The sequence below is a fragment of the Pipistrellus hanaki genome (assembly GCF_964339955.1).
Source record: "Pipistrellus hanaki genome assembly, chromosome: 3".
Taxonomy (NCBI): domain Eukaryota; kingdom Metazoa; phylum Chordata; class Mammalia; order Chiroptera; family Vespertilionidae; genus Pipistrellus; species Pipistrellus hanaki.
In genome coordinates this window covers 161,111,974-161,118,884 of record NC_140505.1, presented here as the reverse complement: position 1 = coordinate 161,118,884, position 6,911 = coordinate 161,111,974, and positions in this window count along the sequence as shown.

Here is a 6,911-nt window from a genome sequence, read left to right as displayed (position 1 = left end):
GTTCCTGAAGAGTGAAAGCTGCTTTTGCTGCAAAGTGCTAAATAACCACTCGGATGTGAACTGTTCATTCTACGTAGTATTCATCTTCACAGATAGGAGTCTGCTTCCACCTACTGGCTGGAGAACTTCAGAATCATCAGCACTGCACAGGTAATTTCTACTTGGATTTTTGCATTTGTTTCTGATTTGTAACCATAATGTCAGCTCCTGTCCACCTAGGCCTTCCTTACTTCAAAACCCACATGACTCGCTTTTGGAGTGATTGATTAAGCTAGCCAGTGTGTGGTGTTATAAGCATTGTTCGGCAGCCACAGACATCCAAGAGGACATCTGAATGCATGAAGGAGTCTTAATACACTGAGAGAAGCCTGAGGAAAATGGGTAGATGATCCAAGGAGGTAAGGGAAATTTCAGCAGACACTTGATTAGCAGTAGTTGAGGACAGGAGAATTCTGTGGCTCCCAAGACAATTTGGAGGGTCGTGACTGATGTTTGTTATTGTTGTAGGGGAACAAACAACTTGAAAATTCTCTAGGAAAATTGGGGGGGAAAATTATTTTGTGGTCTGTAGTGTTAAGAATGTATCAGAAAATAGAACTAATTAGAATTTATATTACAGAAAACCAAATGTGGTGCTATTAAAGAGGACACACATTTTTCCTTTTATGGATGAAAAATATTATTCTGAGTTTGAGCCAAAAAGAACTAGAAAGGGTGAGGAAAATAATGCATATATATTAAGAAATATATTAGAGAACTCTGCCGTAAGTTCCTATTCCATTAGCGTGAATAAGGTCTATAAGCAAATAAATGAAACAACAGTGAGTTTCCATTTTGCAACTAATTGTCCAAGAAAAAATATGTGGCTGATGAATATAAATTTAGAGGTGCTATACATATATTGAGGGACTGTTATTGATAGAATATTTTTGGGAAACAAATTAAAAGTGGGTTTTGAAAAGCTGACACTCTTTGAATGAGTAATTTTGGCTCTACAGGAATAATCATAGATGTACTCAAACATTTGTATTAAAAAGATGTTCGTTGCAGTGTTATTTATGATTATTACCATGCCATGAGTGATTGTAATGTTTCTGACATCGTGCTTGATCCTTGACCTTGAGAGATAGCAGAAAATGAAGGAGAGAGAAAAGATAAAATGGGAGGGAAAGAAATAAGAAAATGGAAGCAATGCAGCATTGCCTATCCCCTCTGTTTCCTAACAGTCTAATGAGTTGGTATTTCAGGCCTTCGAAAGAGATTAAAGATAAAAGCTTATGAATGGTTTAAATGAAATTTTGTGACACTCTTGGAAAAAAACAGTTCTTCTTCTACTCCATCTCAACCATGGTACATACTTAATATTCTGAAGTAATGCTGTCCAATAAGGTAGACACTAGCTACATGTGGCTACTTAACAATAAATTAAATAAAATAACAGATTTAGTTCTGTGGTAATCCTAGCCACATTTGAAGTACTCAATAGCCACATGTAACTAGTTGCCACCACATTTGAGAATGCACTTATAGAACATTTGCACATCACCTGAAGACGCAACAGAGATAGCCTTGAGTAGAATTTCTATGCCTTGTTGAGCAGCAGGAAAAATGTTCTCCTCCATGCTACTTTAGTCACTCCATTTTTTAGTCACCTTTTTTTTTATTTGTCATCACCGGGAACAACTCCATAATAATAAGTTTATCTTTACACATTTTTTCTTCATCTCTTTACTCCCAGTATCCCATTCCTCCTAACTCATTGAATTTTCAATTTATTGGCCCCTTTATTTTCTCCCTATTCATTAATATATTGATTTCCAATAAAAATAAAGTATAAGTATTATGTAGGTGTTCTGGCACATACTCTTTATTACATAAATGAATTTCTAGTCATAATTTGTTAAGTGACTTAATGATAAGTAAATGAAGAAATTTATCAAGTGCCTTGTCTACATCTTTTGAAATAATTATATAAGTTTAAATTTTTTTTCTTTATTATGCTACTGATGGGGTAAATCACTTAACTGACTTTTGAATCTTAAGTTACTCATTAATGATAAGAAATACAGAAAACTAGAAGTAGGAGGGAACTTCTTTAACTGACACCTACAAAAAAACCTACAGCTAGCATCATACATAACTATGAAAGACTGAAAACTTGCTCCTGTATAATTGAGAACAAGGAAGAGATGAATGCCTGCTTTCACCACTTCTATTTTGGGATATGATAGTTTAGAGAGGACACTATTGGTTCTAGTGCAACAAGACATGGTGAGGAAAAAAACACATTGAAATTGCAAAAGAAGAAAGGCAACTGTCTTTATTTCCATACAAAATGGTATTATACACATTACCTTACATTAAAGCACTAAAAATCCTAAGAAATGTATTTTTTAATATCCACTAAAACTAAGTGAATTTAGTAAGGTTGCAAGATACAAATTCAATAAAGGAAAATTAGTTTTATTTCTACATACTAGCATTAAGCAAAAATTAAAATAATATAATTTACAATAGTATAAAAATATGAAATGAGTTAAGGCTGGTTTTCTAGAATGTATTTCCCTTCCAGGAAGGAATAATCAGCTCTGAAAAATACTGTGAGTAGTTCAAGTCAGATGACGACCATTATATGTAGCATTTAGGTAACTTATGATGCAGGCAAGAGTAGTTTGAGTGGAGATTGGGGGCAAAAATGTGGTGTAAGTGTACTCTGGAAAGAATGTGAGGAAAGTAATGAAAAAAAATGACAATATATAAGCCTTTGAGAAGATTTTGTTTCTTCTGTAAAAATAACACAAGAAATAACACAATACCTAGAAGGGGAATGACATTTTTAAAAAGATTTTTGAAAACAGGAAAGTGATAGCATGTTTCTGTGCTAATGGAAACATTTTTTTTTTTTTTTTTGAAAATGAAAATGGATATCCTTGGGAGCAAGCACAAGGAAAGAAGGCAATATGGTGTACAAATAGAGGTTGTTCTTGGCTAGAGCATGGACAGGTCGTGAAGGCACACACGTGGCACTGATTCATTAAATAGATAGATGTGGTGAAAGGAGCTCTTGGAAGTTTTATTATTTGTTTTCATCAGTGAAATAGTCATAGCTGACGGTGGGGATGGGAAAGATGACTTAGAGTTTAGAGGAAAGAGATGAAGCAAAGAAAATAGTTACTCAGAAAGCAAGATAACTATGATAAGGAAAATGGAACATGATTTCTAGCTGACAAAACAAAGGGCCATTTCAGCTTCATGATCATAAGTTTAAAGTCAAGGTGGTAGAAGGTTTTCTTCAATTACGTCCATCAGCATGGATAGACAGAAGTGTCTAAGAATTGGATATAACCAGGGCTGTAGCTTTATCAAACAATTATAATGATTCAAGGGTCACAAATGATTTGAAAAATGTATCAAAGAAAGTGATTACCATGATAATTACATTTAATCCAGGTGTGGAGAAAAATGAGGACATAAAATAAAGAACAGTGAAATCCCTGGAATAATCTATCCGTGGATTATAGATCCTGGTCAGTGGAAGCATTGTTTTATCTGTGTACTACAGAGTATGAGCTGGAAGGCAGTGATAATCCAATCCATGAAACTGATATTATGGAGAACTTATACTTTTGGGAGTGACAGGTCTAGGATATGTCCATTGGAGTGAGCAGAAGCAATATCTTTGGAAAAGAAAAGGTTGAAAAACTAAGAAGCCCCAGAGTGATAAGGATTCTCCTCACGGTGATTGAAATCACCAACAATTATCCTAGCAGTACTACTTTGAGAGATTGGCTTTGAGCCAAGAACTAAAACTATCATGAAATAAGTGACTTAAGGATTGATAGATAATTCCAACAGAAGAATAAGTGATAGTCTGTTGATATGAATTGCTGGGGTTCTTGTCCCAGCATTACAAAGGGTTCAGCAATCTGGAGAAAGGCTGTGCATAGATTCAATAAGGAGTCCAAAGATGAAAGGTAGTTTTGAAAGGCATTGGTGGTCAGAGGAGCTTCAGCTAAAGGAGCTAAAGACTCTCCTTGACTCAGGACTCAGTGCTTTTTATTAACACAATTTGTCCTAAGGCAAGGTGGAGATAATATACTTCAAAGGATAGGGTTTCAAAGGGTAAGGTTTACAGAAGCATTGTCAGATTGTGTAATAGCCTACAGCTGTTCAGGTGTTTGGCCAACAGGAGGCAATAACATGTAGATTAAAATGCCCTGAGCTGTCTGGCAGCAAACGATTATCCTATTTAGGTTTGGGGGATATGTTTTTTAGCCATTCCAACAAATGATTGCATATGTGGCTCAGCCTTTGTTGAAACTTTTGATGAAACTCTTGTAATTATGACATGCTGGAACTGGCTGCCGGCAATGAATGATGGGTTCTGGGGGAAGAGGGTGTGAAAGTGAAAATACAAATTGGAAACCAGTCCAAGCAGTGTGGAACAATGACACAGCATGGAGAATGGTGCAGCCCCATTGATCATGGTAGCAGGAGAGGCAGTGACTCCAGGGAAGGGCCAGGTTTAAGTTAAAACAACAGGTGAAGCAAAATAAATTCAGAGAAAAGGCTGAAGGTAAAGGTAATACTACTGCTGATTAAACATGACTTCCACAAAGATCAAGAGAAGGAGCTCAGTTTAGGATTGATAGACTCAGGAGGGGATGGGCAGAAACACACAGATATGCTGAGTGATATGGGGATTAGACAGGAACTGATGAGGGAGATCATGGAATCCCTTAACTTCTTTGGTGGTGACTAGCATAAGGAGATGGTCATAATAAGATTAATCATGATGATGGCAGGGCCTAGTGTCAGTGAGTAGGGATATGAGGGGTCCTTTCTAGAAGTATACAGTCTCCTGGGGCTTCCTCTTGACCACTGCCCAGGGAGTAAGTGGGCAGGCAGTGACAGAATTGCTTGAACCTGAGGGCACCCATGTGAGAACCCGGAGTGAAACTGTTGAAAAGAACTCTGAGCACATGTCTTAGGTTTTTATTTTTGTTTGATATAAATTAATCGCTTTAGATATTTATAGTGCTGTACACAAATTTCATAGAATGACACTCATTAGATATTAACAATTGAATCTATAATTTCTGTACACATATTATTTAATTCTACCCCAAGCATTGTCTTCCTACTTTATAGATGAGAATATTGATGAGCAGAAAACTTAAGTAACTTACATAAGTCCATATAATTAGCAAGTATTGGCATAAAAAATTATCAGATTTCAAAGAACGTAGCATGTCATCAGAACTGTAATGATTATCTCTGAAGTAAATATTACTGGATTTTTAAAGCAAACTTTGCAGTTCTCCTGACCCAGGGATGTTGGCATAATATTGACCTTGAAAGAACTGTTGCAACTCCTTTTCTCTGACCAACTATATTCTTTCACAAGTCGCACAGCACAGTCTCACTACTTGCACAGTCATGGGAGAGAACAGGTCACGAAAAGTGCTCTTTGACTTCTGGAAACACTCCAGAATTTCACCAGATAGCTTTCGTTTAGGGAGTATAAAGGTTCTCAGTTCATTTGTCCTATTCATCTTATGGGATGTACCTTGAGGAATAAAAATTTGCAGAGAAAAGCATTAGCATGGGAACACCTAAACTGTATTCCTACTCAGAATGAAAGGAAAATCCACAAGAACAACTGAAAATATTCTCTATCTCTGCTACAGTGGTTCTCAAAATTTGGCACTACATAAAAATTAATTGAAATCTTATTTTTAAATGCATAAAAAGCATAATTTTTGCTCAACTGAATCAGAATGCCTGGGTGTGAGCTTGGACTGCCAAATAGATTCTGATTCAGCAGAGGACTATTGGGGAGCTGGGACCTAATCTCTCAGTTTCCCTAAATTGAGCAATTAAGAATTTCCCAAACTGCCTAGCTGGTGTTGCTCAGTAGTTGATCATCAACTTATGAACCAGGAGATCACAGTTCGATTCCCCATCAAGGGCACATGCCGGGGTTGCAGGCTCAATCCCCAGGTTGGGGCTTGCAGGAGCCATTAACGTTTCTCATCATTGATGCTTCTGTATCTCACTCCCTCTCCTTTCCTCTCTAAAATCAATAAAACATATTTAATTTAAAATAGTAATTACCAAAACCCCTCTCCCTCTCCACACTCTATGATTTTTCACATGATTCCAAACTTTCAAGAATAAACCAGGATACAACTAATCCAGTGTTTTTCAACCTTTTTTGGGCAAAGGCACACTTGTTTCATGAAAAAAATCACGAGGCACACCACCATTAGAAAATGTTAAAAAATTTAACTCTGTGCCTATATTGACTATATATAAAGTAATTCTCTTGAATAGGAATCAAATAAACACAAAGAAAGTATTTTATAATTACTTTATTATGAAATATTAAGTAAACAAAATAGTGAAAAATTATAAAATTCTTGTCTTGTCTGCACCTACGGCACACCAGGCAACATTTCGCGGCACACTAGTGTGCCGCGGAACAGAGGTTGAAAAACGCTGAACTAATCTATCAAATAGGCGATATATAGAACTTATATATTGCTGCAGTTGTTTCAAAAATTGTCCTTCAGAAGTGATAAGGAATAACAATGTTTTCATATATACATCCTCACATTGCTATGTATTTATGTCTGTGTATATGTGTGTATATTGCTCTTTATAATAGTCATATATATATATATATATATATATATATATATATGCTACTCTGCATTCTCTATATAATAGCTATATGTAATAGTTACACATATAACAAATACACATATTTTCTCATGTGAGATTTAAATAAGTATACCTCCAGAACAGAACCCAATGTCTGAGTCAAAAATGTCTGACTTAGTGATTAAATAAATGAGCGGTGAAACTTAACCCCTCCAAAAGAAAATTTTCAATTGGTTCAAGCTCCC